The sequence below is a fragment of the Struthio camelus genome, chromosome 2 (genome assembly GCF_040807025.1).
Source record: "Struthio camelus isolate bStrCam1 chromosome 2, bStrCam1.hap1, whole genome shotgun sequence".
NCBI classification, from domain to species: domain Eukaryota; kingdom Metazoa; phylum Chordata; class Aves; order Struthioniformes; family Struthionidae; genus Struthio; species Struthio camelus.
The window spans coordinates 119,694,346-119,712,784 of record NC_090943.1 but is presented as its reverse complement, the minus strand read 5'-3'; positions in this window follow the sequence as shown (position 1 = coordinate 119,712,784).

The window sequence follows — 18,439 nt, the reverse complement described above, 5'->3', positions numbered from 1 at the left end:
TAGTAATTCCCAGAAGGCCTTTCAGTTTCATTAGTTCGAATGAGCAAAGTAAGACTGTTTCATTATTTGTTTGTTAAAACAGCCAAAGCCTAAACCTACTATTACCTTTACCTAGATGTCTCCAAATGCTTTACTATTAATCACACTAAGAAAACAACAGCAGAAGTAGCTTAATGATATGGGTTACCAAAGATATAATGCAGTAAAAAAGTTGGATGTGCCATGTGAAGGAAAGCTGAGTAATGGAATAGATTACAATAAAATATTGGGAGGGGGAGGGAGAACTCTCATTAAAATAACTGCTTTTCCCTGAGTAACAATGCATTACTGGGAACTTTGTCTAACAAATTAACATTTTGTAGTGAACATGGATTGATATAATTCATACACTTTACAGGAAAAAAATTACACCAATCTGCTTTATGCATGTACATGTATAGATAGACTTGCATGTAGGTACATGCACACACCCATAGCTGTAGGAATATATGTTCAAATGTATAAAATCCCCCAGTGTTTCCATTACGGTCACAGATTCACTTGTGCATGGAGTCTGTGAGCCACTTAGGTATCAGTTCAAAGAATTACGAAAATTCCTTTTTCTTGTACTTTTGAGGTAGAAGTGGTTTGATGGAAGAGCACTTTAAGAGTTGATTTTATTAATATTTTCCTGCAGGGGCGTGAGGTTCGTTTTCAAAGGATAGGTATACTGTGTGCGTGGCTCCTCCACCTCCATTTCAGCTGTTATCATTCCAAGTAGAAAACAGAACAATTATACCTCCTTTTCATTTAGGGAAGGATTTTAGGGTCTGAATGCCATTTCTGTAATAATTTCAATCTCTTAAGACAAAGTATGACAGTCTTGTTTCAAATCTACATGTACCAACTAAGCCAGATGCTTGTTTCTTTTGTCTCAACAGCATATAACATAATGCTAATATACTCCTATCTGACTTGCCAACGTTAGTCAGTAGTACTTAAAATAAGTCTGAATATTTATCCATTTACTGCAGACAAAGGAACGCCTCATGGTATAACATGCAATTGCTCTGGGGCAACACTTGGTAAATAAGTGTAAGATGCAGAAGCAAAATATCGTTCTAATGCCTAAGCAAGAAAACTATTACTACCTACAAATAGAGATGGAAATACAGAGATATCCTTAGTCTGAACAAACTCACGAACCCCATTGCTTGCATAATAGACTGTGAAGAAAGCACACTTCCACTACATTTCAGTCCTTTGTAATGTAGGGAAATATCACAACCCCCTTTCATTAAAAGAAAAATAGGCAATAGGGTGCTCACAAAACCTCTCACAAACTTTTTTACATTCTGAACAGTTGATATTTTTCTAACCAATTCAGTTTTCACTGTGGTAAACTCTAGCTGAAGTATCTATGGTTCCAAGGTCGTTTTTAAGCAGTCCTGTGGCTTTCCAGAGTTCTCAAGGAGCCAGTAACTTGGGCATTGCAGGGAATTCAGCCATTTTATAAACATAGATGTTGACATTGCTATAGAAGCTTCTAGTTTTTTTTTCCCCAAACAGTCTAAAAAAATGGACATGAATTGTTCTGCTGCAACATCAAATCTGGCAGTTTAAATTACATGTATATAAAAATAAAAAGTGCAAATTAGCAAGACCTATCTTGCAGTTAAGTCTAGAAAATCTCTGAGCCAAACTCAATCCTTACTTTGACCATGTTTTTCTTATGTCATTAACTACAGATTAATTCTTTGCCTTGCAAGACCTATCTGTTAAACACTAACAATTCTGTCCACCTCTACTTGTCTCTAGAGAGAGCAGACTCCTCTAGCCACGCACTGTGTGTTTTACTACCTGTTACAATAAAGGCCCTACTCAAATACAAATTGAAGTAATAATTAGGGAAGACAATGCATTTCCTGCTTGTTTCTGGTCCACGCAAATCCACACATCCAAACACAACTGGAATACTTAAGGGATTATTTTTCTGCTCAGAAGCAGCAAAAGTTGCCTTAAGCAGAGAAGACAATACATTTTTGACTGGGAGATACCTGTCAGGGTGCAGCAGGCTAATTTAATAGCACCCACCTCAAGGACATTACTTTTAATCTGGGATGCATCAGGAAGATGTGCTAATGACAATTAACCATTTATAACAGTATTTACATTCCCCAAGTAAATATAAGTACCTAAAATCAGCAAATAAATATATCCAGTAAACCCACTTTCCCACATGTGCCAAAAAAACATGTAAGTTTTAGGTTCCTCAGGCAGCCCTGGCTCCCAAGATAGCCGCTTGTTCTGCCAGTGGCTTGAAAGAAAATTGCAGCAACATGATTAGTGAATTCATTAGGCTCAGATGAGAGAAACAGTCTACTTGCTGCATTTGCAATACTCTACCACAACACTGAGTTGCAACACTCTCGGAAACCTCCAATTACCCTGATGTGACGTGACGTGACGTGACGTGACGTGACGTGACCTGATCTGATCTGATCCGATCCGATCCGATCCGATCCGATCCCATCCCATCCCATCCCATCCCATCCCATCTTTCCTCTTCTCTTCCTCTTCTCCCTGCCCCTCAACCTCAACTTGACAAGATAATCTGATAAAAGGTAATTTGGGCTTATCTTTTACATCTGTGTCTTCTCAGTGGAGCAGGCAGCAAAGTACTCGCACACATTGCTGATGTGATTTGGTTGAGCAGTTCTTACCTGGAGAATGCTAAGCTCCCCCCGCTCTCCCTGACTGAGGGAGCGTCTCTGCAATCCCCTTGCTGCCTCCAGTCTCTCGCAGTGTGATCCAGTAACCCTCTCGACATTCCTGCTTTCTTGCAAAGTCTAGTTGTTTACAAAAGGAAAAGCAACTTAGGAGGGCTTATATGCAATGAAAAGGGGTGGAAAATTTGGTTGGAAAGTCTCATGGTGCTCACAGTCTCTTGGGACAGTGCAGTTTCAGTTTTTTGAGTTGTATGCCATATTGTCTGGAGTAGTTAAGGTCTGTTGCAGTGGTGGCCTCATTGCTGTAAGGTGGATAGGGGACAGTCAAAACTCCCTGTGAATGAACTGAGTGTGTCCCTTCTTTCTTTAAAGTGAATTTTCAATTTCCCTGTCAGCTGTCAAAGATAAAGAGATAGATAAACTAATTAGGATGCCATTCAGATCTTGCATTATTTTGTCCTCTGAGACTCCTTCTGTAAGAGGAACAATTGATTTCTATTACTACATGGCCAGGTAAACCGGTAGCAATGTGCTTACAATTCCCTCCCATGGCTACTCCACAATAACTCTTCAGAAATGAATAACCAGCCCAGATATGCTCTTCTTGCTGATCACTGGGTAGCTAAAATTCAGTTACAGGTGAGATTTTTCCACTGTAGAGAGGGGGAGTGTAGTATAGAGCCAGTTACAATATGAGCAAAGGGGTTATTTAAGATGGTTTTTAGCTTCTACCTGTTATCCTAGAAAAGCTTTGCAAATGCTATGTATTATGATGTTTACAAGAGGAATAGATTTTGTTCTTTCCTACATAGCACTTCAAAATAGTGACACAAGCACAGTCCTTCGTTAATGGTAGAAGAGTTGGATAAAGTGGCAAGTTTGAGGCCTCTCAGGCTTCTCACGTAGAAGGACTAGAAGGTCTAGTGTTGCAGGTCCCCCTGGATGGCCAGGGATCTCCCCATCTGCAGTGTGCATGTCTGCAGGCTGAGAAAGCCAGCTTGCACATTAACACGTAGCTGTACTGAAGCAGGAGTACGGAAATCCCTAAATGCTCTTGGGTAAGCAGGGCAAGCAGCAGAAGGAGAATGTCTTGCAGATTATTCATTAAGTGAAGATATCTCTCCTGTACCAGACTGATTTAAAAACCATTTAACAAAGAAAACAAAGCTGGGATAATTTGATCAGTGGGCTAAAGGTCCCACCCATCCCCGGTGGTGAAAATGATCTCTGATTATCTCTCTTTCATGTCATACATGAATCCAGTGGTCTAAATTTAGCTTCTAATGGATCACATTTCACTGCTCAGATGAGCAAATTTCTTCAAAGAGACCTGAAGGTGTAGAATGAATGTATCCTGCTGGTCGAAATCCAGATTCACTTCGCCATTTAGCACTGGAGATACTGTTTGGTACTTAGCTCTGCACTTAGGAAAAAAGTGAAGAGAGGAGCTGTTTTGTAAGCTGTGACAGCTCTTACGCCTGCTGTTAAACAGTTTGGGATTGTGGAATAGCTGGATAGCTTTCAAGAATATAGAAGAGGTTTCAGATTGAGAGGGTTTTTATGCCTTCTTGTAAGGTCTTTTCATAAAGACTTTTCTTATGCCTGTGGAAGTCAATGGCGATTTCCTTTGGAGTGGGTTTAGGCCCTTTGTATTTGCAAACCTCAGATGCACTTTCAGCACAGAACAGACAGGCAAACAATTCAGTATTTGTCCACAGTATGAAGAGAGCACTGGAGTCAAAATATCGTTTTCAGCACATAATAGAGGTTCTGTAGTACTGCTGCACACAACTCTTTTTGCTCAAAGGCAATGAACTCAACAGTCTGCAGTGCTTTAGAAAATAGGATCAATTTGTAAAACTTACTGTGAAAGCGCTTATCAAAATTTCAAAAATTATTTACTGCTTTGAATTCTGTAGAGCTTATTTGCTGCCTCAACAAGGGAAGTAGAGCATCTATTTCTCTGTAAAGTGATTATTGTTTTTTCTAAGAAGGTTTATAGTTCTGACGCAGTGCAAGTCTATTTGTCTTTTACTGCATCAAGTTTTGGTCTTATCATGTAACATGATAATATCATGTTCATGTGGGTAATGCTTCTCAGAAGAATATTTGTCTTTAATTAAGTGGGACTAGATGAAAAGGGAGGTAATTAGGAGTGGCATTTTGATGGGGCAGACTTCCTGGCACCACCCATAGGGAAAGGGTTAAAAAGCACCCCATTTATAAGAGGCCCAGTGCCCTGATAGCTGGGCTGAAAAAGCCTATGGTAATCAGCGTGGGGAAGGGCAGCAGAAATTGAGGGAAATTTTGTACTCATTTTCAAAGTAGAGGAGATTCCTCATGTGGAAGACTGCTCTTCTGTTTTCTCTGGGAGATGGTAGATACCTGCAAATCTCCCAGGAGAAGGCCCGGGTTGTATTTGCTGGCTGGCTGGTTTGGTAAGTGTTAGACTTACTTTGCACTTACTTTCTAAAGGGAAGAAAGACAGAGATAGTCTGGAAGAGGACTGACAACCACTGCACAGAAGGGAGGGAGAACATGCCCAAATGTCTGGGACAGGAAGCGGTGCCAAGATGCTGCTGGAACGCCACCAAAAGTTGCCATCCCAAGAGGGCTTCTGACATGTTACGTAGGCAAGTCTCTAGCTTTCTAACAACCTCCTCTACCTTTTAAGGGCAAATATGCTTAATATACACCTTTATAAAGGATGGATTGAAATTTCTCTGTCTGCAAATGAGATATGTTTTGATGTGAAAAATTGTATTTTACTTTTTCTGCTCTCTTCTTCTACTGTTCATTTTTCATCTATTTCATATGTTGAAGAGCTAGATCAAAAGAAGATATGTATAAGTTAAAATGACTTTTCTTATGATCATATTCTCTTAATATCTCTCCTACATTTTCATATGTATCCTTTTCAAAACATTTTAGTCCATTTTTGAATCTTGTATGTTTATTGGATGGAAAATGGGTATTAGTAATGGTCATAGATGCCTCCAGGAAAACGTCACAAAATACTTTTGTTAATGCTAGGACAATTCTGTATGCCATCGTCTTGGAACTTTTATTGTCACTGTTTCATCACAGGGGAGCATGTGAATGAAAAACTTTGCTTTTCAGGAATTCATCAGCTTCTGTGGCTAATTCCCTGTTGTTTGCAGCATCAAATACAGTTCTAGTAAAATGACTGTTATCACAGAATTATGACTTCGTCTGGGTAATCGGCAGCAAAAGAGACAGATGAACTTCTGAGAAACAAAGATGTTGCTTCTTATATTAATGTGCCAAAACGGAGGAAAGATGAAATACAGGCCGACTCCTTCTAACCTGAATGTTTTTCAAAGTTTTCTGTGAGCATTCAGCTGCTCCAGAACTTCCAAAGCTTCATTTCATGAAAGCTTTATTGAATTTGAGTCAGATTTTAACAAATCTGATGACTGTCAGCTCTTCAGAGATTCCCTGAAGTGGATATTGTTCCCTTAAGTCATGACTTTATTTCCCAAGGATTTCTTAATCAATGTTTCACTTCAAATTTTTTGAATAATTCCTTTGCAGCTTGCTGTAGGGAACCTTGAATAAACAAATCTGTAATGCATGAATGTTCTGTTAATTCCAATTGTTGTATCATGTAATTAGATGGAAAGTTAATAAGCAGACAAGATTAAGAATTAGTTGATGCCTATATTGTATTTCCACAGTGAGCAAAAACAGAGAGCGATAACCTGTCGATTCTGCAATCTCCTCTGCTCTGTGTTCTGTATATACCATTGACTTGCCTTGCCCAATGCTGAAATCCTTTATGCCTTTCTCACCTTTCACCTCTCCACCTCCTTTTCTGTTAGTTTCATCAAATTCCAGCTCTCCCGGTACTGTGTGTCAATCAATGCTGTTGTCTTTATTCAAGATGCTGTCTTCCACGGTGGTGCCTTTTTGCCTTGCGTAGTACAGGCTTTCTTCCTCTCTTGCAGTCTTGACGCTGACAGTTTGGGAATGGGAGCTGCCTCTGGGAGAGCCTGTCTATCTTCAAACTCTACCAACGCTCCATTGCCTCATGTCATCTGCAAATACCTCTCTGCCTCTTGTCTAGTTGCTTTTTTCTCCCTTCCATGATAACTGTGAAGCTATTAGATGATGCTTGCACAAACTGTGTGAGCATGGAGAAGAAGGGTGGGTGCAACTCCCCAGTTCCTGCCCACCAAATCTGTGATGGGATGCCTGCTATCATTGGGGCAGGGATCCTCCTCGTTGTTGCTCTCTCAGTGATGGCACCTGACCTCCAGCTTTGCACAACTTATACAGATGGCCCCTACTCATTTGACTTGCGAAGCGTTTTGTGGTACAGAATATGGCAGTATTAAATGAAGAAAGTGCTTGATGAGAGACAGGATAACTTGGACCAATGGTGTTTATATCTGGTATTTAAATGCCTGTCCTATCCTGTTCAGAGAGCCAGCTTAAATTCTGTCTTCCTGATAGCAGTGACTTCAGTGTGGAATATTTTAGGATAAAAATATCTTTGACTACTAGGTGTCCTTAAAAGGGAAGAAGAAGAAAAAGAGGCAGCAGTCTTTTGGTCCAAGATACAAACCTTCATTTCAGAATAATCGTCATCATAGTTTGTATTAATCTGAGCCCTTGAAAGTTATCTTAATAGGGATGAAATTGCAGTTACTTCCTCCTCAACGAGGTTGCTCTATTGTAAGCAAGCTTCATTACCTACCTTAAGCAGATGAATATAAGGGCTCTACATTTGGATATGCTCTAAAGTGACAGAAAGTGCCTCTAGAAGCTGCTAGGTATCTTGTATCAATAAAAAATTGTAAAGGGCCCACGTACTGCTATGATGTGTCTGCGTCCTTCCTTTCTCTGCATATAAATCTCCATATAAAGCACTGAATATGTCTGTGGACAATCAGAGGTGTGTGTTATTCTGCGGGCAGAGCTAGCACAGAAGTAGAGCAAGCACAGGTTTGCCCACCCAATTTTTTTTTTAAATATGAGAGATACATAGTAAATGCTCTGAATGGAGCTATAGCCCAATGGAGAGGCTAAAATCCACATGAGGCATCAATGTAATTTTTACTGGCAGGAGAAGAATTTGATCACTAAGTGACATGCAAGCCATATGACAGCACTTAAACAGTTGCTGTCAATCAGCCACTATGTGTCACTACCCTTATTTATCCTTTCAGGGCATATATCCATTTATATTATCATCATCTGAAAGATAGAACAGCACTGCTGAAAATAAAAGACAGTGCTGGTAATGAAGTGAAAGGGAAACAAAAGATATGTAACACTGTAGCATAGACATGGCATGGTAGGGATTTCTGATATCATTTACAGGTGAAACCATTTAGGCCAAAAAAACCTGGAAACAAATTCTAAAATTTAGATTGGAAACAGTAAGAAACAGAAGAGGCAGATGTGCACTACAACTTGAGGCATCACTGCTTCACTCTTCTAGGTTATACAGGCTAATATGCTCATCCACAGAGATATCCTTCCAAGCCATTTGCTTGATTTTCAACTGTAGCCCCAATCCAGCAAAGCACTTAAACCTATGCATAATTTTAAGCATGTATTGTTAAGGGATTAGAAACCAATTACAGCTTGTCAGACCTCCTCAGACATGGTCAAATCCCTTCTCTTCATCACAGTCTTCTAAAAATAGCTGCATCTAAGCAGGAGACAGCTTCACAACTGGTAGAGCCCCATTTCGTTCCTACGTGAGGCCTGGGTGGGCACCAGTCCCTATTCCAACAAGCATTTCCTTCCTCAGGAAGGACGCCTAGACATAAAGGTCAGACGGCAACCACAGCATATGCTGAATAATCATGACACCAGGGCCTTTAAGAAGTGCACCTGAAGGTTGGTCAGACCTTTGGGCAGTACTGGCTAAAAGAGAAATGCTTCCAGAAATGTATTACCTGACTCCTCTTTTCCTTCTCTTCCTCAAGAGACGGAAAAAGTCCATTTCCATATGATGGAGAATGCTAAAAGGCATATCTTGAAAGACAGTATTAGGTGGCATTTATGGCATTTTCTGTCCTGAGAAGAGCAGTGAAGACAAGGTAGCAACCTGTTTGAAGTACTCTCCCGCTCTAATTTTTTCAGAGGTTGCGTAGATCCATCATACTGAATTAATGTACCCAGAGCTTAATATGTTTTTTCCTTCCCTACCTGCAGATGTGTTCTGTACCAAAAAAAGGGCCTTGTGAAATCCAGTTCCTGTACACTGCACAAGTGTGTTACTATACATCGCTCCCTGAGAAGGTGAGGGTGCTGGGGCACATGCAAATATCTGTGGAACAAATTGTTTGAAGGTGTGATTGAAATTCTTGAGTGGCTTTATGTATTACTTCTTAAGATGTTAGTCAAAGGCTTCAGCAGTGCCAATCTTCGTTCAAATAGTAGTTAGGTAGCTGAAATTGCTTACCAGTGGGTGACTGAGTAATTGGAGAACACTATGGCCTCAGTTATTAACTTCTGGTGTAAAAAAGTAGTGAATGAACTGCACAAACCCATGCACAACCTCTACCGAGCAACCAACTGCATCACAGGAATAAAGCTGTTTGTAGCAAAATGAGGAAAGGTCATTTAACTCACTCAAGCTCATTAGTCCTATTTAGCATTGACCCCATTCAGCACTCAGTAGATAGCTGCACAGCTTTGCCTCCAAAATATCATTCCCGCAGACTATGCCTTACAACTTAGTTTATCCTCAGCAAGTTTCCTTGGAAAACAGAGGAAGTGAAAAAAAAAAAAGCAATAGGATATCTTTAAAATAAAGATGTATTTCTCAGTCACTTATATTCTCTTCAGCTTTGCACACTTGTTTCTATGATGGTGACAATGGTAACCTGAGGCTTTTTATTACATGCAGTCAGAAGCACAAACACAGAATATTTAGGTAATACTAGCAGGATGCTGTATGGAGAACTAATTATACACCTCATCACGTGGAAAATTTGATATGTGTTAAAAATTTTATGTATTCCTGGGCGAAGGATCATCAACCAGCTGACTACTTGTCTGGAGAGACTGAGGCTTCAGTTGGAAAGGAAATCTGGGGAGTCTGTTAACTTGCTTGGCAAAGGGCTGCTTCTGTACTCTGAGCAGCCCTTGCCCATGTGGAATCCACTCGCACTGCATGGATGGTACAGGCAGAAAAGGCAATAGGAAGCAGGAGGTGCAGAAGTGCTGTCTGCAGTGAACAAAATTGCTCCACTGTCATCTGTGATGAAGCTTTCCCTGATGTCAAAGGAAGCTGAGATGGACAAGCAAATACGTTGCTGAACACTGCAATCTTATTCTCACTTCTTGGCTCACTTGTTGCTTGAAAACTGTAGTTTGTGATAAGGAGTTCCAGCAGAAACTAACAGGTGAGACTAACAACTAAATCACAGAGCAATGTGAAAAAAGATGAGTTACAAAGCAAAAAATAAGTGTTCAGTAACTCCTGTATGTACTGAATCTGCCTCCCAGCATGTCCATGCTGGCTGGCATCAATGAATCTGTCTCTCTGGCTATTCCTGAGACAACTCAGCTACTACTAACCCTTGGCTGATTTAGTAAATCTGATTTTGTATTCAGCTGAAAGATGCAGTGAACTTAAGTAATTAGCAAGAAGTAAGTTGTAAGGTGTGTATAGAGTATCGTTCCAGATACGTCAGCAGGCCACTCCCCTCTCTGTGCTGGACCCAAGCTAGACCTTGGCTTTTATGTACTGACAAGCTGAATCCTAACCAACAGCCTATTCATTTTCAGAGTTAAGGCCAAGATTTCAAATGCGGTTGCCCGAACTGAAGCATTAAGAGAGGACCGACTGCCTCAGCATTTTCTAATTTGCTGGTTTTGTATCTTGTTAGCAGTAAAGCGCCAGAAATAATGTTAGAAAGAGAGATGGAAAGTGGAGTTATGTCATTAGAATGTAATGGCTGTACTAGATAAACCAAAGGTCCATCTAGACCCTATCCTGCCTTTAGTGCTAAATGGATGCTTAATGAAGAGTAAGAGGTCAAGCATATAAAATACTTCCTCCTAATATGCTCCCAGCTTTCGACTATTTTCAGCCCTAGGAATTTCTCAGGGAGATCCCATTCCCTTCATCCTTTGTTGTGTCACTTTACATTGCAAGCCCTTAGGCTGCTTTCCACAATTGCTCTATTCAGTTAGCAGCAGGGGGATGCCACACATGGGTTCACTAAACATATGTGTGGGGGGGGGTATATGCATTGGAAAAAGTACTGGTTTCACTTATCCTGAGATGAAACCTTTAGAACATCACAGAGCTGGTGGAGTGGTACTGCTCAAAGCAGAACAAAAGGAGAGAAAGCTTGTTTTGGCTCAGATTGTTTTTTTTCCTCCCTGAAAACAAACAACAAAGGATCTCCACCCTTCAGTCTTGCTTTACCCTTTTAAAATATCAGTAATACTTCTGCCCACTTCCTTGTCTGCAGTTATCTCTTTGTTCTTTTCCTCTAAGGTCTTTAGGGAACTCATTTAATGTGCAGTAGGTAAAGGGAAGAGAGGATTTCTATGGGAAAAAAAAGAAAAGAAAAAGAAAAGCTGTAGGTATTTTGATAGGAATCTTCTTTCTTACCTTTGATGCTTTACTGACCTTCAGAAGGAGGACTGTCAGGTTTCGTAGCAAACATTGCTTTAGCCACTTTGTCAGTATGTTGTTTCATGCTTCTTCTTTCCTTGCCTAAGCTTAGTTTCCTTCTGACTTCCAGCTCTTTGTCAGGCTGAAAACCTCTCTCCAACCATGAGCTGGACTCCAGCGCAGCAATCCATGAAATGGCTGCTCAGACAGGTCTCAGCATAACTGTCCTTCTGTACCTCTTCTGCTGCCTTCCTGAGGAGCAGCAGGGGCCAGGCAGAAAGGAGCAGGGTGCTCCACCCAAACATTGCTTCCTTTGTTCCCCTAGTCCCTGTCGGCCTACCCGATCTTTGCAACATGCCCTAAACTTAACTGCACCTTGCCCCACCACATGTTCATTAGCATCGAGCATGCTCACCTAGCATGTCCCTCTAAGAAGACAGTCTCTATACCCTTTCCTATAGCCTCAGGGCCACAAGCCCATCCAAGCATTTGTGTGTATACAACCAGGTAGGAGGAGATTCTTGGGGCCTTGCAACACACAGAGCAACAAGGGAAAGGAAGAGAAACACCGCTGGTAAAGCCAGGCTGCCTCTCGCAAATGCACTGGAATATCAAAGTAATTTCTAAAAAATACCAGGAGGGAAGAGAGTATTTCTAGTAGTCCTGCCACAGGGTCAGTAGATATGTCAACAGACAAAGGGTTACCCGACAGAAATGCATGAACATTAATACTGAATTTTGAATGTCTTGGTATTTGAAATCCAAATGTCAGAGTTTGGAGAAAACATTTTGCTATTGACATAGGCATTGACTGGACATCCACAAGCCAAACATCCCCCTTCATAAAATAAACATGTTGTAGCCGTCAGTTTAGACAAAGGCAAAGAAAATGGTGCTGACATGTGAATGGTTGCTATTGAGGTGCTCTGTGTATTTTAAGGCATAGTTTCCATGGGTATTTAGCTGACTTTCTTTGTAGAAAAGATCATTTAAGGAGCAAAAACATACCCTAGAGGTAAAGATGGTAACAGGTGGCTAATGAATCAACCTAATGTGACTCATTAACATGAATGAAAGCACAGAGCCCATGAGATACACTATAAAAATTTTTTTAAATGCAGTTTTAAACTCAGGACTGTCACAGATGAACCCTCATAAAAACCCTATAGCAATGACTTCTTTTTATTTTTTTCTATTTATCTTTTACTTAAAGTTTTAATTTCTTTCTACCGATTACCATGAGAGGCTGTGCAAAATATCCTTGGGTGCAAAACCTCAGGTCTCTGTATCCTGCCTTCAGAACAGCCTGTGGGAAGTAACCACACAAATCCTATTACGTTAAGATGATTTGCACATACATCTCTTTTGCGCTGCTTGGAAAAGGTGCTCTTCTGGCTTCTTTCAATCAGGTTCTTCTCAGATGCTTGGCTCCACTGGAGGACTTTAAGAGAAGAAGTTGTTTCGCATGTATTTCACCATGAAAACAAATGTGGCTCTAGTCTGACGAGTCACAATGGATGTTGCCACTTTGTCATTGCTGTATACTATGGTTTATAGTATGTTCTACTTTTTGTGCTTTCTGAGTCATGTTTGCTTATGGGACATGTCCCCTCCTTTTGAGTGGGTGTGTACCAAGGGCGCAAAGTTCCCTCTCCACTTCTGCATACATTTTTTATACTGTGAACAGCTAGGGAACAGTCTGTTCCTACAACCAAGGGGCCAGAGGAGCAACTCATGACATCTTAGAGGGTATGAGGTCATCGTGACACCTCCTGTGTCTGCTGGCACGGGGCTGTGGGGTGCAGAGGGTTAATGCGGAAAGGAGCTGCCCAGTCTGCTCCCTCTGCGACTCCAGCTGGGAGCGGGTCAGTGTCTGGTACCAGGGATGGGGGTGGAAAAGGGAAAGGAAAGACGAGAGGCAGTTGTGAAGAAAAAACCTGAACACAAAGTAGCGATCGTGCATTGGGAAACTAAAGTGGGGCACAAAGACGTCAGGTTGGATAGCCACTGTGGAAAAACAAATCATCAGTTTGGAGATTTCATCGGTGCAAATAATGACAACTTAATACTCAAGTCATAATACAGCATCACTTTTCCAGTTACATGGTACTTTCAGCTGTCCACATTAACAACATTCTTCCTCCTAAATCCTTAGTCCCAAATGCACAGCCTGCTCATTTACTGAGAGCAAAAGCAGTTTCTGAATCCTTTAGGCAAGAAAAAAATGTCATGAAAATTACTGAGCAAGTGGAAAGTAATGCTTTACTGCTGATATTCCCAGAAATGAATGAAGTTGCTATGCAAATAGTCAATTAATTTTCTATCTGGACAAAGCATGCACTGTGATGGTGCTGGTCACCTATTAACTTTACTCTGTGCTTGGGAGTTAAAAGTCTGGGTCCCCAGTGAAAAAGTGAGAAGGTGGCCTGGGGAGGTAAGAAGTCCCTTTTCTCTGCTTGAATTGATATAGACATAAGGAGAAATGTATGAGAGCCTTAAAAGATTGACTATTTTTTTTTCTTTGAGAAATTAAAAATAATAGTGCTTTATTTCAAAGTTAATAGTCAACAGGAAATAATCTTCATTTCTACAAACTATTTTTGAACAGGTGATTATATAACTAGAAATATTGTTACATAAGCCATTTTGTAATGAAATGTGCTGTAAATGAAAAAGCAATTAAAGTTGCTGTCTTGTAGCCTGTGTTTCCTGCTAAAAAGAGGAAAACTTTCAATACGCCATGTGCTTTCCCAGAAAGTTTAGAAGAAGTTGTGGGGATGATTTATAGATTTAGAAAATTACTTGTAACAGGTTTCTTTCTTTCTTTTAACATTTCTAAGTTATCATACATGGTTCAGTCAATTAGGGCTTTGTTTCTCACAGCAAGCAATGTTGCTATGGAAATTATATAGCATAGGAGTAACTGCTTGCTACAGATCAGGTTTTTGGAAGACAGTTTAAGGAGTAAAATGGTCCTTCTTTCACAGTAGGGATAAAAAGATAATAAATTAGTTAGTTCTCTGTCTTCAGAAGGCTGCAACTAGGCTATAAAAATAATTACTCACTGAGATTTGGTATGAAATAAATTCTTTATCAACTGGAAAGACCAAGTAGGTTCAAAGCTATTGTAAATATGGAGAAAGTAAGTTGCATTTGTGGCAGCTTTTTGTGCTTGATATCGATAAAAATTGTTACTGACCAAAAATTAGGCCACTCTAGGACAATATTTGCCCAATTCAATGATTTTCATAGATCTGACATTAAGAGTGTTAGCAAAATGCCAGTGCATTTTGCAAAAATGCAAAATAAAAGTGCAAAAATACACGTTTCAGAGAGAAAAACAGTTAATATAGTTTAAGTAAGTAGTACACTCACCAAAATATGAATGTATTCAGCTGCTGTATTTAATAAGATGAATAGTTTAGATTGTCTATGTTAAGCATAAAAAACCTCTATAGCTATGTAAGATAACAACGTAGATGTACAGAGGTACAACTGTACTGGTCTTAGCCAAAAAATTTCTATGACTAAAACAGCTTGTCCTCGTGTTGCTTGTTTTGGACCCTTCTTTGGTGTATTCGAAATGAGGAGTGCAGCCAGCGTGCGCTCCCTGCGATCGGTCAGACGACAGCCATTTACCTAGTCATGGATTTCTGGAGAGCTTTATGGTGGACTAATCTTTTCCCTCAGTGGATGTTTGCTACTGACATTAATAATGGAATTATGCCAAAGCTAAGGATTTATGAGACTCCTGCTTATCGTATTCATCTGCTGATGATTAAGTAAGTGTGCCTGACTTCAGCCTAGGGGAAGGGCATGCCTGGCCAGTGGCTGCCCCCAGCCCCTGGTGCTCACGCTGAGCCCAACAGAAGACATTGCAGAGCATTAGGGCCTGGAGCACTTCCTCTTCCCTCCCACAAAATGTTGGCAGTGAACTCATTATCAGCCATCCATCAGAAGTGTCTCGTTTGGCTGATAGATGACCCACCTTAGCAGCAGCAGAGCCTGCAGCCATGAGAGCTGCTGGTCTCCCTGCTCCGATAGCAGCCCCTCTGGACTGCCGCCAAGTTCGTTTAGTCACACTGCTTTTACTCGATTTCTTTCCTTTTCTCCTACAGCCCTGTTACCTCAGCAGTATGGAAAGGGAAAAGGAAAGGGGGAGGAGAAAAGGCACAGCTAATCAAAAGTATGAACCTTAAGACATGGTTATCCACTCTCCAGTTACTTGTAACTGTTTTATTATTTTATATTTTTATTTTTATACTTATACCCAGTTAAATAGATTTGTATTTTGCCTTCTTACCAAAGCTATTAGTACAAAGTAGTGAAAATCTGCAACAATGACTATTTTTATTCTTCTTCTCACACATCTCTTCCTTCCTTCCTTCCTTCCTTTTCTTTCTTTCTTTCTTTCTCCATGAATGTTTTTCTTAGACCTCTCAGCAGAGAGAGTTAATTTTGGCTGAATAATAGCTCTGAACAGTAGAGTTTGTTACATACGGTATGAATACACGTTGAGCAAGAACGAGGCAGCTCATGCTCGGGCTCACATGTTCATGCATATTTACTTCCTTTGCCCTGCTAATGATGAGTTCCCTATTCGGTGATCTTGTTTACCAGCGGGCTCAGTTATACACCTGAGCTACAGCAGTGATACGCCTGACCGGTTGTGCTTGCCTATTGCAGAAGTCGTTGCCTGCAGAGCTTTGAGAAATCTGCATGAGGAATCAAATTCCACTGTGGACCTCCATGGTTTATGTAAACAGATTGTGCTGAAAACAAATTTTCCAAAAAAAAGTTAAAATTCCATTGGTGGAATAGTCATTTATCATGATGCAATTATTTATTGCAGCCAAAGAGAAGGGGAAACTGTATCAGGAATTTTGTTGTGTCCTGCAGCTGCCTTAAGTTTCTGGACCTGGACTATAAACAAAATGTTAGCGTTGTGTTGAAGATTCAATGCTTGGCAATACGAATAAGATATATTGGCTGAATAACAAAGCAACAACCTTGAATGATGACAATAAAAGACTATTGAATTGTAATGGCCTGATCTCCTCAAAGACTTCTAGCAGTTAGATTTTCAAACTGAATGAGGTATTAAAGCAAAACAAAAATTATTCCTGAGTGGATTCCCACTGTGCTAGAAGAGAAATTTTGTATTTGTAGGTAGCTTGTTAGATTATACTACCCTTAACACTATGTATAAGCTTAAGATATATTAAATAGGGTATTATGCCCTCTGGCTGTTTTTGGTGGTTATGCATGAATACTAGCTAGTTGGCAAATATTGCTATCTGTGCTTTTCTTGAAGAACACTATGGAAGAAGGATCCCACAAGCAACATTTTTTAATGGAAACCGCGGGAGATGAACATACCAGATGTGTACGAGGCTTCATTTTTGTCTAGTATATCTTCTGTTACATCTGCATTATCCTTACCAGTCACCATGAAATTTAAGTCATCAATATTGTCATGGAATCCAGTGAGTTTTTTAGCAGTAGAAAGGAACGGATTATGGGAAGTCTAAAGAAAATAACCTGTGGTCAAAGTTTTCACAATTATTCGTATGTCACCTTTTTCTAAACTAGAGAATTATTTGTACAGAATGACTGAAGATGCCTGTCAAGAATAGAGTGACTTGTATAGTAAGGGTTAGATCAACATGACTCGAGGCTCTGATAAGCTAAGTTCTCCAGTTTGAAACATAGGAGTGAAAACAAAGGGGCTGAAGTGTGTAGGATGAAGCGGGATTATCACTTTCCAAGTCAAGGCTCTTCTTTAGAAAATGAACATCCAGAAGGTATGACATCAACTTGTTCAGGAAAAGCTGATAATGGCAAAAGGAGAGACTGAGGAGAAAGAGAAGGATCTAATTACTCAGTCTTTGCTTTGTCTCATGTAAATCAAGTTTTTCTGGCTGTTTTGCAAAGCTGACAATCTTTTTATGCCCAACTTGTTTAAATACAATCTTAAAATGAAATTGAATCTGAGATGCAAATAGAGACAAAGTCTGAATGTACAGGATCTTTGGATATTGTCCATTCACTGAGTACCAGGCTTTTGAGAAAGATTAGATTAGGATTGAATAGAAGCCTTGAATTGAGGAGTTTTAAATTCTTTTCCTGACACTGAGGAGTCATATATTTATATTCTGGACTGCTGTTCTGCACGTAAGAGTGAAACTAAACGGATGGGAAAACAGGAATTATAACAATGATCATGTTGTTATTGGTCATAGCTAGGTGGTGCCACTGTAGTTAGCTTTACTAGTTTTGTTTGGCTGACTTTATGGATGGATAAAGATATCCAGAGGTTCTTGGAGTGAGCTGTAGCTCAGATCTTTCCACTGGATGCATATCCCAGTAGTGGTTGCCAGTTATTCCAAAAGATTTAGGCAGTGAACAGTCAAAGCTATGGATATTTTTGATGGATTTGCATCAGTGCCTGATGTAGATAGCACTTCCAAAAACAAAGCAAATACCCCACTGTGTTCCTATAGCTTTAGGACCATAACTTTCAGGTAGGCACCTTACCTTATGCTTAGCAGTGTAACACTGATTTAAAATGGGTTCAAAAGAACTCTTCAAAAGAGAACGGGGTTCATGAGTTTCAGCTTTGGTTCATGTCTTCTCTGTTATTCATTATATCATTTTGTATAACACCTTATTGCAAGATATTACTGCTGGGACTACATTAAAAAGAACCATGACCCGAAGACTGCGAATGATAGACTCTGCATTTCTGGCTAGTTAAATGGCTCATGTGGGATATCCAGAAACAAGACTTTGATTTGCTATTTAAGTGAAATTTTTCCCTGGTGCAGAGTGGAATTTTAATAATGGTAAATCTTTTTCTCTCAGTACTGCTCCTATATAATTACTTGTGATAGACATAAAGAGTTTATATGATAGAAAGAATCAAAACAGACACCTCAGAAATGAGGAAGACATACCATCTTAAGTTGGTAAATATTTTTTTGATTATATAGTATTTAATAATGCATCTTTGATGCTGAAATATGTAGAACCCCAAATCATCTCTTGCTCTGGGCATTATTAGTTGACTACTTTGTGATAAAGGTGAGCCTTAAGGTGGAATTTGAATGCAGAAGAGATATTC